This window comes from Ahaetulla prasina, chromosome 3 (assembly GCF_028640845.1).
Source record: "Ahaetulla prasina isolate Xishuangbanna chromosome 3, ASM2864084v1, whole genome shotgun sequence".
Classification (NCBI taxonomy): domain Eukaryota; kingdom Metazoa; phylum Chordata; class Lepidosauria; order Squamata; family Colubridae; genus Ahaetulla; species Ahaetulla prasina.
Genome location: NC_080541.1, coordinates 143,350,845 through 143,369,989, shown reverse-complemented (window position 1 = coordinate 143,369,989; position 19,145 = coordinate 143,350,845). Strand labels below are relative to the sequence as shown.

Here is a 19,145-nt window from a genome sequence, read left to right as displayed (position 1 = left end):
GGTATGCATCCCTTGACATCTTCACTGCACAAAGCAGTAAATGAGGCCTCTGATCCAAAGACGTTGTTTATTCCTGGTGTAAGGCATTGCCCATCCTGACATGATCTACACTGGGAACTCCAGTTGCTTGGTGGCAGTTGAATGAAGAAGGCCATTTAGAAAAAAGACTGTGAAAATAGAATAATGATTGGGTGGAAGGATAAGAGAGAGTAAAGATCAAAAACATGAACACTTCTCTTACATTATTTATGTATGCACGTACACACACACACACACACACACACACACAGACAAATAAACAAACTACTTTTAAATGCTGCACTGTGGACAAACAGATTAGGGAATTTCTAAGTAATTGTTCAACATGATTAGAAAGTAGATCCATTGGTTCATTTTGCTTCTGCTTGCTGTTCTCTACTATCTCATCCTGTGATGGTGATGAGGAGGAGGAGAAGGAGGAGGAGGAGGAAGAGGAGAAGGAGGAGGAGAGAGAGACAGAGAGAGATATTAGCACAACACACAGTCTCTGTAGTGCTTTGTTAGATTCTCTGTTTGTCATGCCCCTGTCGGAGTATGAATCCGAAGGGGAAGAGGAAGGGCTGACAGAGAGTGAGAGAGTGGATTCATTGGCTGTGGAAAAAACTGGGGAAGAGCAAAGTCAGTCTGGGCAGAGCAGGGAAGAGGTAGAACGAGGGAGAGGGGGTTCAGATGAAGACCAAGGCCCACCTCCTCCTCATCCTAGGCAGTGCAGGGAGGAACAGAGGAGAGCAACATGGGTTGTGTGGCTTACATGGGAGGAAAGGGACCCAATCTCCTTTACAAGACACAGGTGTTGCTGGAGTTTAAAAGGAAAGGCAAATGGGAGGGGCTTTTGTCAGGAATAAACACAGAGTTTATCTGGTGTTTCTTTGAATCCTGGCATCCTCCCAACTGGCTTGATTAATTGCTGTCCTACTTTACTTGTGGAATTCCTTATTTTGCTTGCCCTGCCGGATTAATTACCTTGTCTTGCCTTTGGATTTTTTGTTAGAAGTTTTCTGCTTACAACGTTTGGGACTGAAGTATTGCCAGCCAAAGACTATTACAGATTGGTGGAAGAGTTCTTTCCAGGCTGGAGAGTTGAAAGGGACATTGGGGCCACAGTTGGTGATAATAAAGGGACTCATATCGGTTCTCTGGCTATGTGCCTTTGTGTCACACCCAGGGTCATCACACTGTCTTTCTGACAGTGAATGCATGAATTTCAGAAAAGTTACGATTCCCTTCTAATAATTTTCAGTGCATTCCACTTTGTCAAAATTTATCCAGAGCAGTGGAGTTCTATACAAAATTCAGATTTTTTTCCCAGCTAACAGCTGCTTAGGTGAATCCGTGTTCACTGCTCCCTATTGTTCCAAAACAGGAATCTTACTCTCCCAATTACCATAAAGAGACGTCATCAAGAAGCAACCTCGTGAAAAAATTAATATCTATGTCATTCTGTAAGCTGCCCAAAGTCACCATAACAGTGAAATGGGCATATAAATTTAATATTAAGTTTACAAAAGAGATATCTGTAAATGGTGAGTATTCCATAAATGTAGCATTTTCTCTGAGCTAGTAATAACCTTGCTTTGTTTATCATTTAAAATCCTTTTATAAAATGAAAAGCTGGCATGTTTTATATTGCTATATATTATGCCAGGTCTCCTCCATTAAACAATGTCATCTTAAAAGAGTCATAGTGCTCTGGAACCCCATCCATTGCAGATATGTGCAGATCCCACCTTGAAAAGATCAAGCTGTATCTGAACTCCTAGTAAGAATTTGTGTGTGTGTGTGTACGTGTGTTAGTAGTATTTTAGATATTTTTTTCTGGACATACAGTACCGTTTTCCACTTGTTTTAAAACAAAATAATCTCTTTTACATACATAAGCTGTCCAGTCATTCAAGAACTGGGCAGCCTTCTAAGTCTAAATATTAATTAATTAATTTTTTATTTATTAATTAGAATTCGTCAAACAAAAAAGAGAACAAGAATAAAAGAATAAAAATACAATGACAGGGACGATAAATATATTAGTGCACTTATGCATGCCCCCTCTACTGACCACTTAAGTATGGTGTAAGGTCTATGGAAGTCACTTTGTGACTGAAACTATGAAAATTTGTAGCTGAAACAACTGAATCAGGTAGAGCCAGTGGTGGGATTCAGCCAGTTCAGGCATGTTCGGGCGAACCGGTTGTTGAATTGCTGGCTGTTCCCGCCCCACCCCACCACTTCCAGGAGTCCCCACATGCCTCGTTTTGGCTCCCAGGTAAGTGCAGGGAGGCCTACTAGGTCCCAGGTAAGTACAGGGAGGCGCAGGCACCCCTGCAGCCCGTTTTCACTCCCAGAAGGCTGCAGGGAGGCCTACTAGGCCCAAAACGGGGCACAGGGGGCGGTGCCCCCCTGCAGCCCATTTTTGCTCCCAGGGGGATGCAGGAGGCCAATTGCTGCCTGTCACACCCCCTGGTCATGCCGACCATGGCCATGCCCACCCAGCCTGTCATTAGGGCAGAGAACCAGTTGTTAAATTATTTGAATCCCACCACTGGGTAGAGCATTCCAGACTTTAACACCTCAAAATATAGAAATCATATTTTTTACAGTCATTATGATTGGCCATAATCAGCTGGATGCTTGTGACTGGATTTTGCATTTTTATCCACCTACCAAGTCCTTCCCCAGGATGTAAGTTGTTCCAAGTAAAGCTGCTTTTTGCAATTGTCTGCTGATGATTTTATCAATGCTGATTATTTTCAAGTATTGCTCCAGCTGTTTTGGAATTGCCCCCAATTACTATTGATACTACATGTTTGCTTTCTTTTGCCACAGTTGTTCTACTTCTATTTACAGGTCTTTGTATTTTAGATTTTTCTCCAGTTTTTCTCTCTTCTTTTCTGTCTTCTTCAGATATTGCCACATCTACTATCCAGGACGTTTTCTCTTTCTTATCAATAGTCATTAAGACAGGGGTATTAGCTATTTGAATTCTAAAATCCTAGAGCACTTTCTTCATTTTCTATTACTTTACTTGTCTATTTGTGGTTTCACTTTCACCAGTGCTTGCTTGCAGGAAATGGTATTTCTTATAGACCTTCCAATGCACTATTGTTGCTTCTTTTTCATGCTGTTGTTTGTAGTCAGTGGTGTTTTCTTGTAGCAGCTAACCAGGTGGTCCACAGTTTTTTCAGTTTCTTTGCCAAGATGGCACTTGCTGTCTGTTGCTATCGTCTCAATTCTGGCTTTGCATGGCTTTCTTCTTAAGGCTTGGTCTTTCTGCAGCCAGAATTAGCCTCTGTTTCTTTCTTCAACTTTCCTGCTCTTAGACCTGCCAGGCTTCGTTGTTATCTGCTTTGCCTGCTTTTTTTTTTTTTAATATAGTGACAATATAATACTTTGCCTTGCCATTACTTTCTTCTATTCTTCATTTGGTCTTTCTTGTAGTTCAGTTTGGCTCCTACAGACTCAGTAGGTTTTTCTAGTATGCTAGCTTCAATGCATCTTCTTCACTGTCCTTCAAATACTCTTCCAGTGCCCTTTTTTCTTCTACAGCTCTTTGGTGTACTTGTAACATTCCATGCCCATCAGTGGTGGGTTTCAAATTTTTTTTACTACCAGTTCTGTGGGTGTGGCTTGGTGGGCGTGGCTTGGTGGGCGTGGCAGGGGAAGGATACTGTAAAATCTCCATTCCCTCCCCACTCCAGAGGAAAGTTACTAAAAAATCCCCATTTCCTCCCAATCAGCTGGAACTCAGGAGACAAAGAAAAGATGGGGACTGGGCCAGTCAGAATTTTTACTACCAGTTCTCCGAACTACTCAAAATTTCTGCTACCGGTTCTCCAGAACTGGTCAGAACCTGCTGAAATCCACCTCTGGTCCTAGTTCACTGTGTGTTTGTGTGTGTGAGAAATTATTGTAATATTGTGATGAAACTTCTGTGAATGAGGATGTTGAACTTCTGTGGCTTCTAGTCTACCACAGGAAATCACATGGTTTATTTTAAAAGGTTTGTCCTCTATTTAAAAAGCAGTCAAAAGCTGTTATCTAAAGCTACCCATGCAAAATCCTGGGTAAACTAAAATGATTTAAAGACAAAACACAGGGCTTTTATCAGAGTTGGTAATGCAAACACACAGTTTACAGTTCAGGTCGTGCAATCTCAGAAAACTGGGTTAACCAAGCCAGTTATGGTTAAATTAAAGTCAGATTGTAAGCTCTCTCTGCCATGTTTCTGGTGTCAGGGATTGGTTCTGACAACGTAATACACACTGAGATTTCAAAGACTTTCAGCAGAAGTATTAACAGAAATCAAGTACCAACTTAAAGCTGCAAATCACTAGATCATTTATTGATTTCTGTAGCAAATTTCTCTTGCATCAAAGCTTGGGTATGTAAGCCATAATGATTTTAATGGCAGTCTCCCTACTCTGGAGGGCAATGTTCATGTGGATTCTTTATACACCTTCCTTTATGACTTCAAATTCAGCAGTCTTTTTAATTGCTTCTCCTAGAGCAGAAAGGTCATTAATAGTCACCTTTACAAATCAATGCCAGGTAAGACAGTAATATTTTCATTGCAACTACAGTAACAGTCCCTCCCCACCTATATCTCAGTGTGAACTATTTGTTTTTGTTTTTATTTTTTTTATTTGTCAATCATATATAAGATAATAGGTAAAAGTATAAACATAATTTGGATACATGAAAAGAGTAAGTAAAAAAGGAATATTAGGACAGGGATGGTAGGCACACGGGTTCACTTATGCACGCCTCTTACAGACCTCTTAGGAATGGGGTGAGTTTAAGCTTAAAGTTTTGGGGGTTTGGGGAAGAAACTACAGGGGCAGGTAGTGCATTCCAGGCATTGACCACTCTGTTGTTGAAGTCATATTTTCTGCAATCAAGTTTGGAGCGGTTTACCTTGAGTTTGTATCTATTATTTGCTGGTGTATTGTTGTGGTTGAAGCTGAAGTAGTCATTGACAGGTAGGACATCATGATAGATAATTTTATGTACTATACTTAGGTCAGATTGAAGTCTGCATAGTTCTAAATTTTCTAAGTCCAAATTTTGGAGTCTGGTGGCATAAGGTATTTTATTGCGAGCAGAGGAGTGGAGGACTCTTCTTGTAAAATATCTCTGGACTCTCGATTATATTTATGTCTGATATGCAGTGCGGGTTCCAGACTGATGAGCTGTATTCTAGGATTGATCTAGCAAATGTTTTGTATGCTCTAGTTAGTAGTACAATATTACCAGAGAAGAAGCTACCCAAGATTAGGTTAACAGCTGACTTTCTTGGCCCTCTTATCTGATCATTGGTAGTCATTCTTCTCCCTACCCTTCAAGGCCACTCCCACTTCTCTCTATATTAATAGTCCTGCACCAATCTCTTTACTTCTTAGGAGTGGCTTTTGCTGGGGCACACATTCATTATGGTTGATGCTTGCTTTTAATATAGATTAGGTTTGCATGTTACAGCAAGTCAAAATCTTTATCCATGGCTTGTTGAAACACCTACCCACTCTTTGGTGTGCATAACTTGCAAAATACAAACTGTACTTTAAAACCATCACAGGCAATGTTTTGGAATAAAAACCATGATATACGAGCTATAGCCTATTTCTGAACTGTTGATACGAAAGAAGGCAATGTGCTAGTTAAATGCTTCAAGCCTCTCCAGTTTTCCCTGCCAGAAGAAAAAATAGGTACAACAGATCTTTCGCAATTCCAAATCAGTATATTGGAGCTGGATTCCAAATGGTAATTTTTTTTCAGAGCAGCCTACAAACTGGCAATTATAAAGGAATGACATCTAAGAACAGCTTTACGTAGATCACGGCAACTAAAGTAGAAATTTTCTACAGTACTTGATTCATCTTCTTCTAAATAAAGATCTGAATTTATACAACCAATATAAATTGGCAGAGCCAAATGGCAGAGCCAATTTTCTGTCGAGCACTTTTACGGTGAAAACTTAAACAGTGTGTCATTAAGTAATAACATGGCATCTGTTACACTTTGTTCCCAGAGTTGTTTCAAACTTTTCCTCATGACCCATAAACAGTCATGAGAACCTTACAGGTCTTACGGAATATCAAATGGAACACATAACTTTTTTTTTTTTAATCTAGCACCTAGTGAGGTATGAACTCAATCTGACTATTAGCTCAGAGATGCTGAAATATGATAGGATCATTATTTTTGGTTTCAACATTTCGTCATATTGTTTAATCACCCTGAGCCAAACGAAACTGTCATCTATAGAATTGTACAACTGCAAGGATGGCTTTTTAAAAGCAAGCTAAGGAGCACTGGATTCAGATTGGATCTTGGCAGATCACATTAGCATTTGCTTGGAAGACCTTGGCTCACCGAGAAATAGAAAAATCATTCCAGAAGGTGGTCATAAAAAACAAATAGGACTGCCAAAAACCAAAGTGAAACTACATGGATATGTCTACGTAGGAAGCAGGACTCTGCTTACCACATAGATTCAAAGAGCTCTCTACATTTAAATATGTTTTTATTTCCTTGCCAGTGAGATAATTTTTTATTTTATTCAGTGAAAATAACAGGTACAGGACCTCATTCACATTCACAGTACATCAAAGCCTATCTCTACAAATCAGGAATGTCGGAATTTGTAATTGGCTTCCATGCAGTTGTTAATTACAGTGTTGACTTTAGCCCAGTTTTATTTTGAAAACTCAAATTGAAAATCCCCTTTAGAAAACTCACTTTAAAACTATTTTATTCTGACTCAATGATCAGAGGGTAAATTTCTATGGACCAATCCATGTACCTCAATAGATTAAAGAACCTTTCACCTTTTCACTTTATTATTTAATTTAAAATTTAAACTCTGTTTCTGGATACAAGACAGAGAGAAGGGGTCATAGGCAAGATATACAAGCGCTACAGTAATGTTGAAATAGATTTGGAGATTAGCATGTACCAATCAACAATTGGATTACACTGTAGCAAATAGCAAAGAAGCTATTTAAGCCTTAAACTGGGCAGGCTTTAGAACATGAAGGTATTAAATCCATATGAAAGTTCATTTCCCCCCCAGAATTATTTATTTCATTATATTTTTAAAGACTCAAAGTAGATTTTTTTGCATTACTATTGGACTCCATCTAGGTAGTTCATGTATCACATGGTTCTGTCTTCAAGCCCCATTCTAGGCTAGTCATAATGTCAAATATTTTTTTTGTTACATACAGTGTTTTCCCGAAAATAAGACATTTCCTGATAATAAGCCCAATCGGGCTTTTGAGCACATGCGCTAAAATAAGCCCATCCTGAAAATAAGGCCAAGTGCTTATTTCAGGGTTCAAAAAAATAGAAGACGGGATCTTATTTTCAGGGAAACACGGTATATTTAGAAAATTTTTATGTTTTGCAATCTCATCTATTACGTTTTGTGTGTACCGAACACTATATTTTTAAAAAACACAACTCAGATATAACAATGTGATCATCAGATTTGTGTGCATCTCTGTATGAAATACATGGACTCGACTAATGAAAGAAAATTATTTAAATTGCAATCATAAATCATTTTTTAAAGAGCATGGGAAAATTCTGTAATTAATTTATTATTTCCTAGTAAAATTTCTCACGGGGAAGAAAAATGGTGGGAAGAGAGAGAAGGAATGTTACCAGGGTCAATTTTAAGAGTCCAAAAGAAATGGATTGAAGTTCTATCCCATTCCAAACCATTTCAAATATGCATTATATAGTAGTATCAAGGAGTCCAGGCAAAATTAAAGATGAGCATGTGAGAATGGAATAAAAGAAAAACAAAGTATAATTAATTTATTGTTGCACATAAACACGAAGTAGCTTCCCATTCACCCAACATATTCATTTTTACTAGCTATTCTCAAATTGACTTATAGCTACTTAAAAATGTCCAAAATGTCAGTGAAGATTTGCAGCAATTATGACTCTTACATAAGAAAATGATTTTAGAACGTTTATATATATTTATGAGCATGCTAAGAGTTCAGAAACAGTAGCTTGGCAGTAATCGCAGATATAACAAATATGCATCCATTACACAAAAATCACATCATTTATTAGACCACAGAGCCCAACTCCATGAACAGTTTAGGAATCCAGATTAAAGCATCACTGACAAATTGGTGTCTAATCCAGTGGTGGGATTCAAATTTTTTTACTACCAGTTCTGTGGGTGTGATATGGTGGACGTGGCATGGTGGGCGTGGCAGGGGAAGGATACTGTAAAATCTTCATTCCCTCCCCACTCCAGGAGAAGGTTACTGCAAAATCCACATTTTCTCCCAATCAGCTGGGACTCGGGAGCCAGTGAGAGGTAGTATTTACCGGTTCTCCGAACTACTCAAAATTTCCGCTACCAGTTCTCCAGAACTGGTCAGAACCTGCTGAATACCACCCCGGTCTAATCTCACTTCCCCAAAAGGAACCTCCACTTATCTAGGTATCTAGTTTCACTCTTGTACTTACTGTTCTTAGTGTTGGAAAGGTTTTTTAAAAAAAAAATCTAATGAAAATATCTAAATTGAATTCATTATTCTGTATCCTGCAGTTTGGAATTATGAATACCGTAATAGTTCTTGCCAAAACATTCCAGGTATTGATCAATGTTATCACTGAGTCAATACTAAATAATTTCCAATTCCTTCAATGTTTGTTCATACAACTTCGTTTCTAGGCTCCTAATGATATTTTTTGTTCTTCCCTTAATTTGTTCCAGTTTATCTTAATCTTTTATTAAATGTGCTACCCAGATCTGGTCACAATACCTGCAGTTCAAAATAAAGCCTGACCAATTCAAAATAAAATAAACTATTACTTCTCATTATTTAGAAACACTAGACTTTGCTTTTGTTTTGTTTTTTTCAACAACAACAACAACAACATATTTCTGTCTCACTCTGCAATCAACTACTATTCTATTTTTTCCCCCCACAAGTACTACTACAAAACCAAATAGCTCCATCCAATAACTACAGTATATATTTATTTTTATATGAATAACTTTGCACTGACCTCTGTTAAATTTCAAATTCGATTTCTTTCCCCGGTTATTAACTAACCTACCCTATCTGTCTAATTATAGTTATCTGCAAATTTGATTTAAGTATTCTTGCCATCTTTATACACATTGTGGAAGAATAAAAAATGCTGAAGAATCCAGGGGTGAACATTGTCACACCATTTACCTGCAGTTGAAAAATAATTAATAGGTACTCCTGATTATGATTTTTGGGTGAACTAGATAGCCACATAAACATTCAATCCTTATTAGCTTGCTATTCAAAGTATGTGATAGCATATCTTGCTAATACTTTGCTTGCCATCATTTTATCTACAATATTCCCACAATCTACTGAAGAAATTACTCGGTGAAAAATAAGGTAAGGCTAGTCTGGCAATATGTGCTCTTCAATATACCTATGTTTTGACAAACCCATGCTGACTTTCCACATTCTTTTCAAGCTTGTTATAAATCAATCTTATGAATTGCTTTAGAATTTTTCCCATGTGTTGATGTCATGTTTGCCTGAGTCTCCCCAGCCCTTTTTTTTAAGACCTGGATAATATTCAATCTTTTCCCTTCATCTGTCCTCCAGGATTTCACAAAGATAATATTTAACATTATAATATGTATTAATATGATAATATTACACAGAGAGAATGAATTTGTAGTGGTTAAGGTATCAGGCTAGAAACCAGGAGACTGTTAGGTTCTAGTCCCACTTTAGGCATAAAGCCAGTTTGGGATCTAGCCAAATTTTTGCTAATCATAGCTCTATCAATCTCAATCTTCAGTTTCATCATTCTGCTGTCCATAGTTGAATGATACATAACATATCCTCTTGTGGGAGAAGACTGAGAAAAAATAGGAGTTGAGTAGCTCTGCCTTTTTTCTGGTTTGTTGTTACCTCTTAGCGCAGAGGTATCAAACTCGCGGCCTGCGGGCTGGATACGTCACATGCTGGCTACACCCAGCCCCAATTTAGCAAAGGGGGAAAAAGTTGTGAAATGTCATGTGACAACAATGTGACGCTGTGAGTTTGACACCCCTATGTTAGCATGTTGTTTAACAAATTACTACAGTAACATAATTATTTATGCTATGCAAACATTTATACTATGCACATGACACATACACCAGAGCTTATCAATTTAATATATCTTTATGCCATATTTCATTTTTGGGCATCTTGCTTTTCATTGAAGAATCCCAAATCAAAAGAGGATATGTTCCGATATATGAAACTTGAAAAATCTACCTAGATGATACAAAATGAGGAATTGCTATCTGATTAGTAAACATACCTTCTTCTTCTGCCATATCCATCATTGGGCATTGGCGATCATGTTGGTGATCCTATTTTTATTAACAGCCGCAAGAAAAAGTGCTGTTGAAACATACCTATAGAGAATTTCTTATTTATTTAAATAATTTTTATTAAACAGTTTTTTAAAAACAAACAAAAAGTAATTTTTACAATTTTCTTCTTTACAACATTTCTGCATCAGTAATCATTTCTTATATATCCATTTTTCTCCCTTGCGTCAATCTACCGTTTATACATATGATTCTAATATTCATTTATATATATATATATATATATAAATAACAATGTACTCAATTTCGATCATACATTCTGTGTCAATTTCATTTCCACTTGTTTGTTGCTACATTTCACTTCCTCATTTAATCTTTCCTTGCCCTTTGTACCTCTTCTCTAACCATTCATACCATTTCTCCCATACCATGTAGTATTCTGTCTCCTCATCTTGTATTTCTTTTGTGAGTTTATCCATCTCTGCCCACCCCAAACCTTTTCTGATCAATTTTTCTTCTGTTGGTATATTATTATTTTTCCAATTTTGTGCATATATTATTCTTTATGCTGTTGTAATATGTATGATTAAGTATTGTATATATTTTTTTTGTCATATGTCCCTGGAAGTATTCTTAACAAAAATATTTCTGGCTTCATCTCTATATGCTGTCTCGTTATCTCTTCTAAATATATTCTAATTTTACTCCAATATTGTTTTTACTTGGGGCACGTCCACCATAGCTGGTTATGTGTTCCCTGATTTTGTTTACATTTCCAACAGATTGATGAGGTATTGGGGAACTTTTTGGCCAGTCTCACCAGTGGAAGGTGCCATCTATAAAACATTTTATACATATTTTCCTTGTAGGCTACAGACATTGTCAATTTATAATTTTTGTTCCATAATTTTTCCCATTTCTCCAATTCAATGTTATAACCAAAGTTTTTGGCCCAAATTATCGTATTTTCTTTGTCACCTCCATTTTGTATCTCACTAAATAATTATACAATTTTTTTTAATCAATTTGTCCTCTGTGTCTTGTAGGATCTTGTCTAATTCGTGTGATTCTTTTTGAAATCCATATTGTTCTAAATCTGTCCTGTATCTGGACTGTATCTGCATGTATGGCCACCAACCAATGTCTGTACCCTGTTCTTTAAGTTCTTGTCTTGTTTTCAGTTCCCGTTTAGTAGATCTTTATATCTTCTACCTACAGAGAATTTCTAGTAACAATTTTTTTATTCAGTTATTGGGGAGAGTGGGGGGGAGTTTTTTCTGTGATAGTCAAAAAACATTCTAATGGAAGGGAAGGATCTGCTAAGCATCACTTCTAACAAGAAACTGTCTATTTTATAATTCTGTATATCACAAGTAAGTTTACATATATACATACAGTGTATATAGTGTATGTCATACACCCATAAAATAAAATGGAATTTTTAAAGCTAGCTGTTCTCATTTATGAGATGTTATCCTTCACAGTTGAATCCCATAAAGGAGGAGTGGAAAAATCTCCTGTCACTCAATGGTTGCATTATTTCCTAAAGCCACAGTAAAGAAGATCAAAGTCAAAACGAGGCAGAATGAGACTCACATAAATACTGTATAGACTCTCAGTCTCTATCTCACACACAGAAATCTTCCCTCAGCTCCAGAATGATCAGCAATCAGACCTGAAAAGGCTTAGCATTGAAACTGGTTTGCGGTCTAAATGGTTTCTTGCAGAGTTTCAACAAACATAGAAACAAAAGAAGAGCTCTTCCAGGGCCCATTTCAATCCAATATTTACTTTTTCACAGAGTGTTCATATGAACGGTTTTAAAATTCTCCTAATGCATAGAAGCTTAAATTTAGGCTTATGCCTTTAAAAGGATTTGGAAGGAAAATGTTTATTATATTTGCAGTCAATGGTTACCACACCCTGGTTTATATAACCAAACAGAATTTGCCCATTACCTTCTGAATCTTTAAAATAGTTCAGCCTTCTTAAGAAACACTTGATCCTAGTGAAACTAGTTGAATAATGCAGATTTTGTTTGCTTCTCCTCTACAGCAAATGGATTAGAAGTGGATTTAATGGGTCTAGCAAGAACAATCGTTAAAAGTTGAGTCAGTTTTTTAAATTAAAAAAAACATTTTAAGTTGAATTCCAGCACATTTGAGTTGTTACGTTATCACAAACTAAGAAGATTATGCTGTAGACTTAAACATAACAACCCAGAAATATATTAATCAATTACATCTATACTGTAATCAAGGTTTAAGACTTCAATCCTGAAAAGTTGTTTGAGCTCTGTGAATGCTTTCTAGTGAAACCAGATGCTCAGTCATGTCAAAAGAACATTTCAAAGTAATCTTGCTTAATTTATGCTAGAGGGTTATCTTAAAATACCCTTTAGAGACACAGACTTAATATACAACAAATTTCATGTTAGCAAGAAAATGAAATGTTATATACACATACAACACCGTGATAGCTCAGGCTGTGATAGCTCAGGCTGTTAGAAGCCTGTTATTAGAACACAGCAGCCTGCAATTACTGCAGGTTCAAACCCGGCCCGAGGTTGACTCAGTCTTCCATCCTTTATAAGGTAGGTAAAATGAGGACCCAGATTGTTGGGGGGGCAATAAGTTGACTTTGTAAATATACAAATAGAATGAGACTATTGCCTTATACACTGTAAGCCGCCCTGAGTCTTCGGAGAAGGGCGGGATATAAATGTAAATAAATAAAAAAAATACATCAAAATATGAGGAATTGAATAAATTGAACTAGAAAGCAAATAAAAAATGTTAAATTTACAGAAAGGAAAACATATGGCTACCAAAACTGGGCTGAAAAAAATGTAAATAACTATAAATTGGAAGCAGTGAAATTCTAAAACTTGTGCCTTGTGGTGGTTTGGATTTTCACAGTCCAGATTTGATAAATTTAATGAAAATAGCTTCCATTTACAAATTGTTTAAAACTGTTGTTGTTATCTAACTTTGCTGTTTTTGTTAAATACTGAATTTCAAATCTTTGTAGTTGTTTTTATAGGTCAGCATTTAGACTAAATTACTCATGAAAAATACCACTTAATTACTTTCAATGGAACTATATAACTAGCCATGAAATCTAGAGACAAGTTCCTTAGAAAAGCAATCTTTAAATATGCTGATTAAATACATTTATTTCTGTATAATATAGACCAAAAAAGAAAGATAGTTGTATTCTATTCTGTAATAATCTATTAAAGTTTGAAAAGGCAACCCCTATGATGGAATTTTCTCCAAGTAGCAAATCCAGATCATTTACACTTACTGTAGACATTTTACAAATTCAATTTCTTACAGTTTTGCCTCTAGCTCAATAGCTGAAGAGATGCAAATTCTTCCACTGACTTCTCCAAATATCTTTCTCACAATAGGCAACCTGTGATTGATTTAGACAGATAAAAAGTAGATATCCAAATTATTGGTATAACTTCCATATGAGTATTTGTAGTTTTCCATATAATCGAAAAAAAATGTCTCTATAGTCACTATGCTAACTTTCTGATTCAAAGTTTTGATGCAATAAAATGCTGTTAACTATTTATTCTTTGTTTCTTGAATGAAGGGCTGAAGAAACTTCTTGGATGAGAAGTGAAACGCCCCTTCAAAGAAAAACCAGAAAGTCCAGTTGCCTCTTGAAAAAATACCTTTGGGATATTCTTTGCTATAATATTTTTATTAGAATAGAATAGAATTTTTATTGGCCAAGTGTGATTGGACACACAAGGAATTTGTCTTGGTGCATATGCTCTCAGTGTACATAAAAGAAAAGATACGTTTATAAGGTATTATAAGATCATTCATTCGCTTTTTGAAAGTTTTGGTCCTGTGTGTGTATATGTGTGTGTTTCTGAGGCTTGAATAGGCTTAAGTTAAAATAAGTAAATTAACGAAACCTAGCTTTAACAATTTATTTTACCCTTTATTTCAATAAATTACCCTATCACCTGGGGGAACTTGAAAGACACAAAACATTATGTGCCACCAGTGTTAAAAATTGCTCATAGGATAAAGAAGAGAATATATGGGTTAATTATTGCATTGTTCATTGAATTATTGTTATGATCATTCTCATATTTATTACAGAAAGCATTGAACAAGGGCTAATGGTGAATTTGAAGTAGAATCCAACAGTAAGATGCTTATTCATCAGAATGTTCTCCTCCTTGATCTCCCAGCAGATTCCTAGGTGCCTTCAAAACCCACAGTAAAGAGATCCTCAAAAGATCTTTTGAGGTTGCATATATCTGTACACCAAGAATAGAAACTGTTTTCAGGGGGAGAAATCATAATACAGACTTAAAATCATTTCTTTATGACCATTCAAAGTCACAACAGCACTGAAAACAGTGACTTATGACCATTTTTCACATGATCACTGTAGCATCCATGGTCACATGATCAAAATGTGGGCAATTGGTGTTATATTTATGACAGTCGCAGTATCCAGGGGTCACGTGATCACCATTTGCGACATTCTGACAAGCAAGTCAATGAAGACGCCATATTCACTTGTTGTGTTACTAGCCTAACATTGCAGTGATTCTCTTAACAACTCTGGCAAGAAAGATGGTAAATGGGGCAAAACTCACTTAATAACTGTCTTGCTTAGCAACAGACATTTTGGACTCAGTTGATAGTAAATCAAGGACTACCTGTACTAAGTTGCTTCATTTATCTTTATTTTACAAATCCATGCAATAACTAAACATGTCTTTTTTCAAATCCTGATTTTTTAAAAATAAAAACAAGGTACTATAGATTAAACCGTGTATTACATATTAACTTTATAAGTTTTGGTACTTATGACACCGGGGTGCTTTAAACCTATTTTCAACCTGATATCAAAGCCTCCATAAGTCAAATTCTTGATTTAAAATTAATTTAACATAATTCTGAGTTGGTATATTTTAGTCCTAAATTGCGGGCACCAAATATAGTCGCTTTTCAATAAAACATTACTTGACGTCTCCAGTTCACTAGTTACTTCACCGGCTGCTGAAATCTTTCCATGCTAAATTCCTAAAGCATTATATTGCTTTGATTTATATCAACATAATTTCAACAAGATGCCTGAAGGCATATTAGTATTGATAACAGGTACCAGTATCAACTTTCTAAAATTCTTAAGCAACAGCATTTTTCAACTAGTTTCAACTTAACATACTTGCTCAAGTAGAGTGTGCTTATGAGAGTCATAAAAGCACGATCACCTAGCCAATGCAAATACAAGTTGGGCGGAAACGATCTCATAGACGACCCTCACTTTGCCAAGGACCTAGAAGCACTCATCTCAAATGATCTAAGCCCCAAAGCTCACTGTAACAGCATTGCCAAAAAGGCATTAAGAGTTGTTAACCTAATCTTGCAAAGCTTTTTCTCCAGTAACATTGTATTGCTAACTATGGCATACAAAACCTTTGCCAGACCAATTCTTGAATACAGCTCATCTGCCTGGAATCCACACTGTATATTGGACATTAATACGATTGAGTGGGTCCAGAGGTATTTCACAAGAAGAGTTCTCCACTCCTCTACTCACAATAATAATAATAATAATAATAATAATATTTTAATTTGTATACCGCCCTTCTCCCGAAGGACTCAGGGCGGTGAACAGGCAGATAAAATATAAATACACACAATAATTAAAAACAACCCTTAAAAAACTAATTTAAATGCCCAAAATGTTAAAAAACATACTCCCCCGTAAAATAACACAATTTTAAAAACCCATCCAATAAAAATAAAAATCAGGCTAGTCCAGCCATATGAAATAAACAATAGAATCCCTTATGCCACCAGACTTGAAATTCTGGGCTTGCACAGCCTGGAACTGCACCGCCTGCAGTCCGATCTAAGCATAGTTCACAAAATTCTCTGCTACAATGGAGAATTATCTGTCAATGACTTCTTCAGCTTCAACCACAATAACACATGGGAAAACAATTGATACAAACTCAAGGTAAACTGCTCCAATTCGATTGCAAAAAATACGATTTCAGCAACCCAGTGGTCGATGCCGGGAATGCTCTACCTGACTCTGTTACAGCCTCAAACTCAAACTGTCTACCGTGGACCTCACCCCATTCCTAAGAGGTCCGTAAAGGGGGCGTGCATATGCGCACCAGCGTGCCTACTGTCCCTGTCTTACTGTTCCCATTTATCTGTACTTACTTCCTTTGTTTATGTTTATACCTATACCTGCTATCTTGTGCATGTTTGACAAACTAATAAAATAAATAAATAAATGACTGTTTTTTAACTTTATGGCTATATTGTCTATACAGTCTACATTTATAGGGGCCATAATTTTCAGGAACCCTGGCTCCTAAAATCTGGAAGGCACCAGGCCAGTGGTGAAATCCAAATTTTTTTACTACAGGTTCTGTGGGCGTGGCTTGGTGGGTGTGGTGTGGCTTGGTGGGCGTGGCAGGGGAAGGATACTGCAAAATCCCCATTCTCTCCCCACTCTGGGGCCAGCCAGAGGTGGTATTTGCTGGTTCTTCGAACTGCTCAAAATTTCCGCTACCAGTTCTCCAGAACTTGTCAGAACCTGCTGGATTTCACCCCTTCACCAGGCTAGGAAATCTGTTCTATCTGTTGTCAAAACAAATGTGTTACTGATTTTTTTTTTCTTGTTAAATGTTGACTTTCAGAGCAGAAATATATATTGTCCCCAAGGGACAAGTAGCTCATAAATGTATTTGTATTTATTACATTTGTATCCTGATGTAATCAAATTAACTCTTATCCAAAGCTTTACATCATATGGTTAATTAAATGCACTGTCATTAGATTCTGAATACCTGTACCCAAAACAAAACTAAAATAAATAAAATAAAATAAAACACTAATTCACTAACATGGAAGAGAAAGATAGGGACATTTGCTGAACATGCAGCCAACCAATGTTCGCCCTTGCTATCTTTAAGCTGACCTTGGCACCTATTGTAGGTTCTGCCTTCCTAAGAGCCAAGAATGAGCAGATATTGAAGTGAGAAAAAAATATTCATTACTAATCTCTACAAAAACATTTGCTCCCTGTTTCTCTGATCTGTAAGCAAACTGCAAGGCCTTCTATCTAATTAAGAAATGGATGGAACACAGCTGGCAACTATATGGTACTACATGCAGAAACCGTATAATGCAGGCTTGATTGAATGTGGGCACCCTAGAATGAAATGCTATTTTTTGTGATGGTTGTCTCACCTGGTAATGCTGTGAGATAGTAATAGCTCAATTTTTAAAAAGTGAGTTTCCCTGAGGGTGGAGCTCAACTTTGTGTTTCTCCAGCATTATCCAGCAAGTCAACTATTAGATCATTCTGGCTTTTAGTTCGGTTGAAAACCAGATAAGTGCAACAAGGAACAAGGAAAGGAATCCAGGATCTCTATTCATGCAATGAATTCATATACATCTATGTAAAGAAAAAGTTACCGGAAGCCATGTGGCAAAGGGAGACAGGGCTAGAACGCACATATACAATTCAATAAAATTAATTAATTAAAAGTAATTAAATTGACAAAATTGATTAATTAAAATTTATTAAATCAAGAAAATTAAAATTGATTAAATTATGAATATTAATAAAATAAAATTAATTAAAATATCCTCAGTTAGACTGACATTTTATCTTATAGGCAATTTTAATCAACACACGTTTCCCATTCTCTATCATATATACACAAATCCTGGTCATATGTAGTTTACATACATATTCTCCTTCCTCGTTTCAATAAAGAAGAGGCAGAAAATATTTTTAATAGGGAAAGGCCCTCTCCCCACAAGTGCAGAGTCTGATTTTTTTCAAGAAAGAAATTTAAGGGAGGAAATGCGGGGAACAAAACTAGATGTGAGCAAAGGGAAAAAATGAAATCAGGGAATGGATGAAAATAAAAAACAGAAGCCTTATTTAGATCAACAAGTGGATGAAAGTTAATCTTCAAAGGATGCTTCAGATGTTTGCATCCACTTATACCTCTTACATATTCTTATATTTTCAATCATTCCAGAGATACCCTTTCACTCTCTCACAACTCATAGAACGTATGTGGGGAGTAACTTTTCAATAAGAAGGTTTTATATGTACTTACATAAATTACTGCAATAGGGGGATTTGACTGTGTTCTATTTAGACAACTTTTTCAGAGTTTTATATCTGTCACTATAACCTATCGTCCATCATTTCCTCAATAAGTGAGATAGTATATTTAGAGATGAGCAAATTCATGGAAATTTTTATCTTGACCTTTAAAAAAAACCTACATCATTTCTATTCAAATATAGCACTACCAATCCCTCAACTAAATCCAAATATCATGTGTTCTCTTTCTCATTCTTCAAATCATGGTTGCAAACTAAGCTTAAGGAGAAAAATGTCCTTCTTAGCTTTAGTACTAAATCATAGCAAGGAGGGAACCTTTAAAAGGGGCCAAGAGAAGGAAGAAAAAGAAATGCATAAATTTACAGTCTTCTTAACTAATGATAGGAGATTATGAATGGGCTCAACTAGACATACTCTCTCTCAGGGCTTTAGCTTTCTATTGAATTATTTAATTTCTCCCCTATTGATCTAGGATCCCCTCCTCCTGATTTGCTCATTTAGAACATCCAGTAAAGATATTAAAAAATTATGCTGAATTCCTGCTGGCTTTACTAAAAACTCTACTTTCATACATAAAACACAGAAATGTTACCAAATTAGTCCATGTAGCCCTAGACATATTTAA

At 36.2% G+C, this 19,145-nt stretch overlaps 1 long non-coding RNA gene across 1 annotated transcript in view; it reads left to right on the top strand.

The window, feature by feature from the left end:
* The window catches only part of LOC131194745 (uncharacterized), a 55,869-nt gene extending 41,199 nt beyond the window's left edge, over positions 1-14,670 (top strand). The window contains exon 3 of the long non-coding RNA XR_009154295.1: positions 14,500-14,670. This is a non-coding gene — a long non-coding RNA (uncharacterized LOC131194745). The remainder of the gene's footprint in view (positions 1-14,499) is intronic.
* The last annotated feature ends 4,475 nt before the right edge of the window (positions 14,671-19,145 follow it).